This window comes from Vipera berus (genome assembly GCF_964194415.1).
Source record: "Vipera berus genome assembly, chromosome: 6".
Taxonomy (NCBI): domain Eukaryota; kingdom Metazoa; phylum Chordata; class Lepidosauria; order Squamata; family Viperidae; genus Vipera; species Vipera berus.
Window position 1 is genome coordinate 32948141 of NC_138208.1, and position 12452 is coordinate 32960592.

The 12452-nt window shown below is 41.5% G+C and overlaps 1 protein-coding gene across 1 annotated transcript in view; it reads left to right on the plus strand.

Annotated features, from left to right (window-relative positions):
* LOC308669743 (dedicator of cytokinesis protein 4-like) overlaps positions 1-12452 on the plus strand; it is a gene marked incomplete at its 3' end in the record, with an annotated part of 137212 nt that overhangs the window by 89060 nt on the left and 35700 nt on the right. The window lies entirely within an intron of this gene.

The following is a 12452-nucleotide window of genomic DNA, read 5'->3' on the forward strand; positions in this document are numbered from 1 at the left end:
TCCTCAACAGAAATGCTCACAATGAAAACCTCAGACAGGAGGAAGAGCACTGCCAGGCGGGCAAGCAGTTGTCTTACTCAGCTGTGGCTTGGGGGGCACTTTTTTCAGTGCCATTGTAACTTTGAACAGTCACTAAACAAACTGTTGTAAGTCGAGGACTACCTATACTTCATCACTTTTTTCCTTTTTTTTTGGTCATCAAGTTTTTGACCCCTTGCTAAGTGACTGGTAGTACTTGGATATTGCCATATCCTAAAAGTGGTACAATGGGTTAAAAGGTTGAAAAGTGCTGGGTTAGAGTAAACAGTTATTTCAGGAATTAAGAACTGTTCACTTAAGGGATAGCCTCTTGGGTAATGTAATTTTAAGTTACTTGGTCACATCTGTGTTTTGGATTGGCCACTGGGAGGGACTTCTGTTTGAATAGCTGGGTTTTCCTGCCTACATGCAAACCTGCATGTCTTTAATGAATTCCAGCCAGCCACAGGAGCCTTTTGCTCCTTCAATATGGGAAAGTCTACTTCTTTTCACCTACGTGATTGGGATCAGATTATGAAATGTACTTCAGAAGAACTCTCCAGTAACGGTGAGTTAATGTTCAGAGAATGCCTGATGAATTAAAGTAATCTGCATGAAATCCTTTCCATGTAGTTTATCTGCCTGCATCAAGGGATGGTCGCCCCCTCCTTGCTTGAAGCAGAACAGTGAAAAGAATTAGTATTTTCACCCAAAGTGAAAAGAGATTAAGAAATTGCTCTGTGACTGCAAAGTTGCATGACCAAAGCCAGCTAGCCAACTCTTTCTGCATGTGAAAACTGAGGACTGCTAAAGGAAGGCTGTTCATGTTGGAATGCTCACAGGCAAGCTAAAGTCTATCTAGCCTACATTTAACTGAAGCCAGCTATCCAGCTATTCCCTTGACTATTGCTTAAAAAGAAATAGCGAAGCCAAATTCCCTTTAGAGTTGCAAGGCACCTACAGTCCAAATTGGGATTTCAACTCGGGAGTTCAAACCCTTAGAGATTCCAGCAGCCAGTTTTTTCCAAGTGTAGTCTAGGTGCAGTGTCCTCTGGTGGCTAATCTGCAAACAGGCTTGTATTTAAGCTACCCGCATACAGCGCACCCTGGTGTTCAAAAGTGAATTTTACTGAAGTCTTTACTGCATAGAGTGCACCCTGGTGATCAAAGAGTGAATTTTACTGAAGTCTTTACCACATACAGTGCACCCTGGTGATCAAAGTGTGAATTCTACTGAAGTCTTTTAAAATATGCAGGAAATGCTTTGAATCTTCCCTAGTCATGGCAGAGCCCTCTAATAGGCCAGAAGGGGATGGGGTGGGGATTTGGTTTTCATTCCCCACCTCTGCTGGGTGATTGCAGAAGGTTTTGGTCACTTCACATGACCCTGGGACACTGTGACCATCATAAATATGAATCAGTTGCCAAGCATCTGAATGTAAATCACAAGACCCTGGAGATGCTACAACATTCCAGCTGATCGGCGCTTCTTCTGGGCTCAGCAGAAGCACCAGGATCAGTGCTGAGCTCCAGCTAGAACCTGGCACTGATCCTGGAGCTTCTGCTGAGTCCTGACAGCCCTGAAGAAGCACTGATCCTGGCACTTCCACTGAGCCCTGACAGCCCTGCAGCTCCAGCCATCTCTCACTCAGGCTTGTGCGGTGCTGCCACCAGTTCAGCTCATTCCCCTCCCCCGCTACCACTTTTCTAGGATGGTCACGTACCACCTGCTAGGTGCCAATGTACCAAAGGTGGTACCCATACCACTGGTTGAAAACCCCTGTTCTAAAGCATCTTCTCATCATAGCCATTTGGTCCCAAGTATCAGGAGCAGAGAGCTTTGCCACTCAAGCTGCACAAGCATGAATCAAACCTGCAGCGGCCAAAGCAGTTCTACTTGTGGCAAAGGCAGAGCAACTGCAAAAGGAAGAAATGGCCAAGCAAAAGGAAGAAATGGCCAAAGCTCAGGCCAGCCTTGAGTTTCTACAGCGTGAACCGGAGGCAGCAGAGAAAGCAGCAAGGGCAGCAGCTTTACAGGCAGAGGCTGAAGGCACTACCTTTATACACAATTTTGAAGGGCCAGAAAGTGGAAGCTCATACAGCTGTGTCTAGGCCTACGTGGATGACCAGAATGCGCTACGACATGAGCAGGATGGAGCGACGTGGTTGACCACAAAATTCCCGAAACCAAATGAACAAGGAGGAGAATCTCAACCACCAGATGTGCAAACTAGTCAGAAAGCTGACATCGTACCATCTGAATCACTAGACCTCCCCTTCAGATCTGTAAAACTCACTCCAACAAACTAAGATGCATTGGATTAGCCCATCTGCAACAACAAAGACTCCTCAGCAGGTGGGCACACAAGGAACCATGATTCCTAAGCTCAATGCAAACGCAAAGGAATTCTGGCCAGATTTTCAAGGTGATTCGAAAATCGACTGGCAGCGAGAAGACCAACCTCTGTCTGCATCATGGGAAGATGCCCTTATCAGGAAGTACTTTGCAGAAAACTTCCAGCTGCCTTTCGCACATGCCCCTGCTCTTGAGAGAAATGCCTATAAGGATCAATGAGAAGCCAGTAATCATGCTCCTAACGACTTCAACACCGTACCATCTCAGCCTGACTACAATTCCTATGCAGCACCAATGTATCCTCCAACATCCTGAAGAAGAATGGATTTGGCATCCAGGGGTGTGCAGAAATTCTCTGACAAGCCAGGGAAGGAGTATTTTTTTATTGAAAAGTTTTACAATAGATTTTGAATACAAAACCCCTCCCTTCCCCCTCCCCTCTCCCCAAACCTCCCCAACTCTCCCCTCCCCTCCCCTAACCCCTCCCCGACTTCCCAGAGCTAAATACAGGGTATAAAAATACAAACAAACATCTAAAATATGCAAACAACAATAAAATATTAAATTCTATCGCACTTTAACTCTTAATAAAATAACTACAAGCTAATTATACATCATATAAATCCGCTACTTATTCAAATGCTAAGTGAAACCTTTTAGTCCCATATTTATTCTGAATATAATCTATCCATCTCTTCCACTCCACAGTGTATCTCTGTTGCGATTGATCTTTCAAATACGCTGAGATCTTTGCCATCTCGGCCAAGTTAGAAACTTTTAAAGTCCATTCTTCTATAGTCGGCAGTTCTTCCTTCTTCCAATATTGTGCTACCAAAAGTCTCGCTGCCGTAATTAAATTCAACATCAATTTAATATCTACAACGGTGGTATCTGTGATAATACCCAATAAAAACAGTTGCGGAGAAAACTTTATCCTTTTCTTGAATATTTTTTGCATATTCCACCAAATTTTAATCCAAAAAGCTTTAACCTTTTTACAAGTCCACCATATATGAAAATATGTTGCATCCTCACAACCACACCTCCAACATTTGGGCTGGAAGTTCGGATACATACTTGCTAATTTTTTAGGATCTAAATGCCACCTATAAAACATTTTATAAAAGTTCTCTCTTAAATTTTGGGCCTGTGTAAATTTTACATTTCTCACCCAGATCTTTTCCCAAGTATCCATTGTAATAACTTCTTGAAAATTCTGAGCCCACTTTATCATACAATCTTTAACAAGTTCCGTCTCTGAATCAATTTCTATCAATGCAAGATATATCCTTTTTATATGTGCTTGACCTTGATCTCTAATTTGCTTTACCAAATTTCCATCAATCATTGAAAAACCAGTTTTCTGGTCCTCTTTCCACCTAGCCTATAGTTGCCCATACTGAAACCAGGTTTGTACAATCTTTTCTTCTTTTAAAATGTTAAATGACTTTAATTGCCATACATTTTTTTCCAAACTTAAAATTTCCTTATATGTAGTCACATCATGTTTAAATCCAACATTTATATTTTCTATTGCGTGTTTAGGTATTGCCCAAATAGGTATCTTATAATTTAACTTATATCTATACTTTTTCCAGACAGGGAAGGAGTATTTATTATGGAAGCATATCTTCAAGAATACTATTCACAATGAAGGGTTGTAGCCAGCTGAAGATCTTGGACATATGATAGCATGGCTGGGACCAGAATCTACAGAAGTAGTAAAGAACATCTACTCATCCCAACTAGGTAACCCAGACACCACCCTTGAGCAAGCTTGGGATCTTGCTGGGATTTATGTGTCTTAACCAGTTCAGGATGCAAAAGCCTATTATTCAAAAACTACCACAGCAGTTAAGTGAAAAATGGATTGAGTTATCTGATGCTGACCAGGACAAGAACCCAGGGAGAGACCCTCCCTTTTGTTGTTCTTGAAGAATTTGTTGCCCACCATATGAATCTGTGCAATAACCCTTGAAAACTCAGCATCAGAGAAAAATGGTTTCCAGCTGCCAAAAAGGCCAGTCAGAACCCTGGCTAAACCAAGGGTCCATTGCAAAGTGCAAAGGGAAAAACCCTTGTATCCATGCATAAAACAGAGGTTGCTACCTCACCCACAAAGAATTCAGATGAGTAATTGTTGAGGAAAGCTCAATCTAAACCTCTGCAAACAAAGAAAGACCTGATCTGTCCATTCCATAAGTCCTCACATTCTTTGAACAAGTGCAGAGAATTTGGAAAGAAGTCCCTGGACAAAAGAAAGGCTTTGATCAGGGAGTACAAGGTCTGCCACAAGTGCTGGGAGTCTACGGAACACATGGCCAAAGCTTGCACAGCTAAGGTGAAATGCCACCTATGCAAGAGTGACAAGCATCTGGGAGCCCTGCATCCAGACTCTGAGCAGCTACAACAAGCAACTTCTACTCCTCTTTCGACCAAGGAACCTCAGCATGGCTCCAAAGCACACCCAGAGGCAACTGTGAGTGTCAATTGCATGTCAGTATGTGGTGACTCACCATTTCCTCATTCATGCCACCAAATCTGCTTAGCTAAAGTCTATGCTTTATAGAGCCTTGGTGGAGCAGTGGGCTAATGCCTCCTTAAGTAACACCAGCTGCCTGCAATTAGTGCAGGTTCGCGTCCCACCAGACTCAAGGTTGACTCAGCCTTCCATCCTTCCGAGGTAGGTAAAATGAGGACCCAAATTGTTGGGGGAAATTAAGCTGACTTTGTAATAATGCCGCTTGGGGGGTGTATGAAAGCCCTAATAAGCAGGCATATACATAGGATGAAGGCTACTGCTAAGCTTGTAAGCCGCCCTGAGTCTTCGGAGAAGGGCGGGATATAAATGGAATAAAAAAAAATAAAAAAAAATATGCTGCCGGATGCCCAGAAGAAGTCGTGAAGATGTATGTAAGAATGGATACACAAAGCAATCACTCATTAGCTAGGTCAACATTCTTCGACCTCTTTGATGTCCAAAGTGAAGAAATGCCTTTCACAATATCAATGTGCACTGGACCCCAGATCACAGTGGGGAGAAAAGTTACTGGTCTCTGCATAGAGTCATTAGATGGGAGTTCACGGTTCCCACTGCCGCCATTGCTAGAATGGGATGCCTTACCAGATAATCGGAGTCAGATTTCAACACCAGAAGTAGCAATCACCATACCTCACCTGATGTACATGGCTGATCACTTTCCTGCCCTAGATCCTGAAGCCAAAATCCTGCTTCTGTTGGGAGTAGACGCCCCTGACACCTTTGCTTGCCATGGAATGGTCAGAGGCCCAATAGACTCTCCAATTGTCCTCAAGATGGAACTTGGATGGGTCATCTCAGGAATGGTCTGGGTCAATTGGCTGCAAGCTCCAATCCAGGTGAATGTCTTAATGACTTCCGTTCTTAGTAACAGGAGAGCATCCCACTTTAAACCATGCCAAGAACAATCAATCCTGTTTTAGGAGCGACAGTAAAGATTTATTTATTTATTTATTTATTTATTTATTTATTTATTTATTTATTTATTTATTTATTTATTTATTTATGGGACTTATATCCCGCCCTATCTCCCGAGGGACTCAGTAAAGATAATGACTTGGCCTTGTCGATAGAGGACAAAGAATTTCTGCAGCTCATGAATAAGGAATTTCTACAGGATGCCACCGGGAGCTGGGTAGCTCCACTACCCTTTCGCATACCCAGGTAGTGCCTGCTGAACAACTGTGAGCAAGCTCTCTCCCGCCTTAAAAGTCTGAGGAGAATCCTGAACAGGAAGCCCGAAATGAAAGTTCATCTAGTGGAGTTCATGGAAAAGATGATCCAGAGCGGACATGCTGAGCGTGCCCCGCCCCTGAGAAAAGATGAAGAATACCATTCTTTGGAGTGTACCATCCACAAAAGCCAGGTCAGATACGAGTAGTCTTTGATGCCAGTGTGCAGTTCCAAGGCATCTCTTTGAACAAAGTCCTTTTTACAGGGACTGATCTTACCAACAGTCTGCTCGGTGTGCTCATCCGCTTCAGAAAGGAAGCTATAGCAGTCATGGCTGATATCCAACAGATCTTTTATTCATTCTATGTCAGGGAATATCATCACAATTATCTGCGCTTCCTGTGGTTCAATGCTGAACAGTACAACTAACAGATAAGAGTACAGAATGCAAGTGCACGTCTTTGGGAATGGTTCTTCCCCTGCAATTGCTAACTATGGCCTGCAACACACCACTCATGTAGGCGAAACCAAATATGGTGCAGACACTAGATGCTTTGTACAATGGGATTTCTATGTTGGCGCTGGCCTAAAATCTGTACCCACTCTAGTAGAAGCCATAAATCTATTAAAAAGGACATGCCAGATGCAAGCAGCAGCCAACCTTAGGCTACACAAAATCGCATCCAACAGTGAAGAAGTGTTGGAAGCCTTCAATCCTGAAGACCATGCTAAGGGATTACAGGACCTTGATTTTGGCACCAATGCCCCTTTTATCCAATGCACTCTCAGTCTGTGTTGGGACTTGAAGAAAGACATCTTCACCTTTAAAGCTCCAGCACAGAACACCACCTTCACAAGAAGAGGAGTTCTGTCAACAGTGAATAGTCTGTTCAACCCTCTATGGTTTGCTGCACCTGTAACAGTCCAAGGGAGACTACTTCCATGCATGCTCTCCCAAAGCACCATAGACTGGGACAAGCTGCTTCTGCCAGAACAGAAGCAAGACTCGGAGATGTGGCGTGGATCCCTAAGTTGTCTCCAAAGCATCCGGGTGCAATGCACGTATGTTCCCATTTCACCTGCCGCCGCAATGAAGAAAGAGTTGCATGTTTTCTCAGATGCATCAATGAAGTGTTCCTTCCCCAGTGAAATCAGTAGCCTCCTCCCCTGCTCCTGCTAGCCTGGTCTGGCAGAGGACAAAAGGCCTACTGCAATCCTTTGGCTGTGAGGAATTGGAGGGGGAAGGGAGAGAAACACAACAGCAGTAACAGAGATGCTTTGAGCCTCTCAGGCTGAGTGGCCGGCTGAGAGAAACAGACCAGATACAGCAGCTGAGCCAACCGGAAAGCTGAACGGAGGCTTCACCAAGGCAGAGACTAGCACCAAAGACAGAAGAGAGCTGGCAGAGAAAACGCGGCCGGAGCAGTGAGCAACAGAAATGAAGGCAAAAATTAAGTTTGAGGTCCCAGTAGGAAGGGAGGGAAGACCCCCAGTAAAGAACAAAAAGGAATTGAGCTTAAAAAACCTTTAACAAAAATATAAAGAAGAAAAGGATAAATAAAACTAACATAATAGTAAGAAGATTAAATAAACAAGCACAAACAAGCAGATAAAAGGATAAGTAAAAAAAACAGGCACAATTACCTAGAACAGAGAAGGAAGAAACAAGGCTAACAGCAAAGCACATCCACCAACCAAAAAGAGGGATTTTCAAACAACAAACTCATGGAACAGGCGACTGATACTATTGTGGTATGCAATACATGTTCCATGTTTGTGCTTATGCCCAAAGAACACCCACATTATACACACATTAGATGCAAACTATGTGAACTATTAGAGGAAAAAGTAAGGCACTTAGAGGCAACTGTAGCCATACCCCAATCCACAAAAGAAAGCTATAACCAAATAATGAACAAATAACTCCCAGAGGATTTGACCCTACTGATAAATCCTTGGAGGAAAACAAATGGAGGTATGTGTTCTGTACCAGCCTGCTACCGGCCCTGCAGAAAAGGCAGGGACAACCCCTCCACAAACGGCAAGAGGCTGGAACTACGCCTGCCAAATTTATAGCTACAAAAACAAACAAGACACGAACCAAGAAACCGGAGCTTTAAGAAGCATGAACCATCCGAGCGGTTGCCTTCAGCAAACCAGCCCTCCCAGACATTCCCCTTATATAGAGTTCAGGGCGTGGCTTCTCTCTGCCTCCTTCCGAGAAGCCCCATTGCCTTCCTCTGTTTACTCCTAATTGACTGCCTCCTGCGTCGGGCGTCCTTGAACAGGGCCAGCTGTGGGTCATCTTCATCCACACTGTCAGGCTCACACAGCTGGGTCTCCGTGGTGACCAAGTGGGAGGGGCCTGGTTGAGGGCTATCATCAGCAAGATCTTCAACACCCTCAGCAAGGTCTTCAACACCCCTCTCCTCCTCTGAGTCGTCCGACCCAACTGCCGAACCCACAGGCTGACCCTGAATCACAACAGTATGTCACACATAGAAGGAAACACAATACTCAAAGAAAGAATGGGCATACAACTAACGAACCCCTTCTGCCTAATCCAACCTAACTAGAAGCAGCCCCATCAAAACTGACCTATCGATTTCTCCCCTTAGATGGAAACATGCAGACCCACAACCTCCCCTTCAAAGAAAACATGCAGACACCTAGCAAAGAAACAACTCCAAATATCCCTTAAAAAGTCACTTCAAGCTCTCTTCCGGGTGGCGCTTCAGGGTCGTGGATGGCCGGGATCGACCGCCAGCCTTCCGATTTTGTTAAAGCCACAGAGCAGCCAACGATCAGCTGTTCCGCAGCTTAAAAACCCTTCCCCTCAGGCGAAGAGGGGAAGGGGAGTCTCTGGATTGGGGTAGAGCTCCCCTAGAGCCCCAGAATGTTTATTCTGGGGCTTGAAGGGTGAGAGCTCCCCCGAAGCCTGGAAACACTCCAGATCAGAGGATTTTTCTGCTTTTAAGCAGAACAAGATGCTGAATCCACTCCTGCTGGATTTGTTTGTTTTTTGGAGTAATTGGTGCAGGCGGAGCGGATGGGGGAGCAATATAAACAGCAAGTATAAGACTTTAACTCTGGAACTTCAACTTTTTTCCTGTTTCAACGATCATTTTAAAAAGGATGGAAAGATGGCGCCTGAGTGATTCTTTGTAACAAGCATTGAAAGTGTCTTTTTTTTCTCAAAGTGAAAGTGATTGGATACTGAGGAGGAATATCTAAAGTGGATTTTCAGAACTTTAAGATTTTGTTAAATTTTGGAGCTGTTTAAAAGTGACTTTAAGACTTGGATATTTGACATTTAAACTACAACTGCAAGTGGGGCGGAAAAGTGAAAGAGTGTAAAGAAAGTTAATTAGGTGCTAAAATGGCTTCAAAACCTCCTATAATTCCTGTTTTCTAGAAGTCCGGGGGCATCACCTGTTCAGCAATCTGGAATTCAATCTTTAATGTTACCTGCTGCGGCTGCTGCACCTCCACTGACTTTAAAAGACTTACAAGATTCTTTAAAAGATGCTTTAAAACTTCAGTCTGAAAAAATATCTGAGCAGGTGGCAGAACTTATTGAAGAAAAAAATAAGGAAATACGGGAGGACATTTTGATGGCATTTCAAGGGCTCTCAGGTTGTACTGAGAGTCTGGATGAACGTGTGGAAGAAGTGAAACAAAATAATCTGATGCTGGAGGCTAAAATGTGTGAAGTTGAGAATAAATTGGACAAAATTGGTGATGACGTGGTTATGACACAATATAAAGACATGGAGTTTGCCCTGAGGATAAGAGGCTTAAAAGAAAACCCACAGGAAATTCTGGAGAAGATGTTGGTGGATGCTCTGGCGCCTATTTTGGGAATTCAACCGGAAGATTTTTTTTGTGGAGATAGATAAAGTATTTCGTGTTAATTCTTGGATTGCTAGGCAAAGGAAACTGCCAAGGGATGTGGTTGTGTATTTTACAAAGAGAAAGATCAGAAATGAGATCATTCAAGCTTTTTACAATAATAGATTTAAAGTGTCTAATCAAGAGGTTTTGATTCTGAAAGAGATTCCCCCAAGAACTTTGAGAAAAAGGAAAGATTTTGTTTTTCTGGCACAAGAATTAAAAAAACAACAGCTTCAGTTCAGATGGGAAATACCAATGGGGATTGTGGTGAATTATGCTGGAATAAAACACCGTCCTAATACAGTCCTGAAAGCACGTGATTTTTATTCTAATGTATTGAAAGCAGGTTCACCGCCATCTTCAGAAGTTAAAGGAGGGAAAGAAGAAGTTAAAGGAGGAAAAGAAGAAGGAGAGCGACAGGTACAAGAAGAACAGCAAATTTCGGAAATTGTGCAACCCCTGGTTTTATTAGAAGAATCTAAGACTCAAAGAATGACACGGGCTGCATCTAGATGTAAGGAACAACAACAACAACAACAGAAACAGTCTTCTATAACTACAAGTCAGGAATTTACTAGTGAAACAGTGGGAGGGGCTAGGCCAAAGAGGCAGATGCTTATGGATCTGCAAGAAACGCTCCGAAAGCTTCAAGTCGCAAAAGATGGCAACAAAGTTTCTAACTTGGAATGTTAATGGATTAAATTCACCACAAAAGAGAAAGAAAGTATTTCAGTATTTGAAACAATTTAAAAATGATGTTATATGTTTGCAAGAAACACATATTCACGCATCTGATCAAAAATATTTCATAAATTCTAGACTGGGTATACAGTTTATTGCATCTGCTCCAGAGAAGAAAAATGGAGTGGTTATCTATGTAAAGAAAGACTTAACAGCTAATTTGATTGAAGCAGATAAACAAGGAAGATATATTATAATTAAACTATTAATAGAAGAAAAGAAAACACTTTTAATTGGAGTATATGCACCTAATCAACAGCAAGGAGAATTTTATAAACTGTTACATAATAAAATAACTCAATGGGATTATAAATCGAGTATTTTAATGGGAGATTGGAATGGAGTGTTGGATACTCAGAAAGATAAAAAGGGGTTTTTAAAAAATACTCCAAGCCATGCTAGATTGCCAAAATCATTTTTTGATTTGAAAGATGACTTGGAATTGCGTGATGTCTGGAGAGAATGAAATTTGGAAGAAAAGGATTTCACTTTTTTTCTGACAGACATCAATCTTTTTCTAGGATTGATTTTATATTAACTACTAATGATTTTTTTCTAGGATTAAGAAGATTAAGATATGCCCAAGAACTTTATCAGATCATAGTCCAGTTTGGATGGAATTGGATAAGGGCATGAGGGATAGAAGATCATGGAGATTAAATGAAAATTTGTTTAGATATGAAGAAAGTAAAAAGTATATGCGAGAATTTTTTATCATGAATATGCATAAGGGTACTCCCATTGAAATGGTTTGGGATGCAAGTAAAGCTAATATGAGAGGAGTGCTAATATATTTGAATAATAAACAGATATAGATTGGAATATAAGTGTAAAGAAATAGAGGAGGAAATAAAGTTGAAAGAGAAAGCTTTTATTCTGAACCCATCTGATAAGAGGTTGAAAGAAGTAATTAACTTGTAAGAGGGCAGTTTGATATGTTAATGGGAGATCAAGTGGCAACTAATCTACGATATGCCAAACATAATACTTTTAATAATGCTAATAAACCAGGTAGGTGGTTAGCTTATTTATTAAGGAAAAAACAAAGATCACATAATATTGACAAGATAGAATATAAGGGTAAAGAGGTGTTTCAGCAAAATCTTATTAAAAAAGCTTTTGTTGAATTTTATTCTAAATTATATGGTAGGGATATAAAGCAAGGTTTAGATATAGATAGTTACTTACAGAACGTGAATATCCCAATACTTACACAAGAGCAACGGGAAGGGATGAATCAATTGATAACTGCTGAAGAAATTTTTAGCAATTAAACAATTAAAAGTGGGTAAGGCACCCGGTACAGATGGTTTATCAGCTATTTATTATAAAAATTTACAATCAGAAATGGTGGAGCCATTTAAAGAGTTATTTAGAACAATTCAATCTGGAGGAGAAGTGCCTCCAATCGTGGAAAACAGCATTTATAACTTTGATCCCTAAGGAAGATCAAGATCTTGTTCAACTTAAAAATTATAGGCCTATATCGCTTTTAAATAATGATTATAAAATATTTGCAAAGATTTTAGCAAATAGATTAATGAAGGTTATGCAGCAAATAATGTGAGACATATTGTAAATTTATTAGAATTTTTAGAAAGAAATAATCAAGTCCCTGCAGCGTTGATCTTTTTGGATGCCGAAAAGGCCTTTGATCAATTGAATTGGCAATTTTTATTTAAAGTTTTGGAGAAGATGAAGTTTGGTGATAAGTTTTTACAACCTATTAGG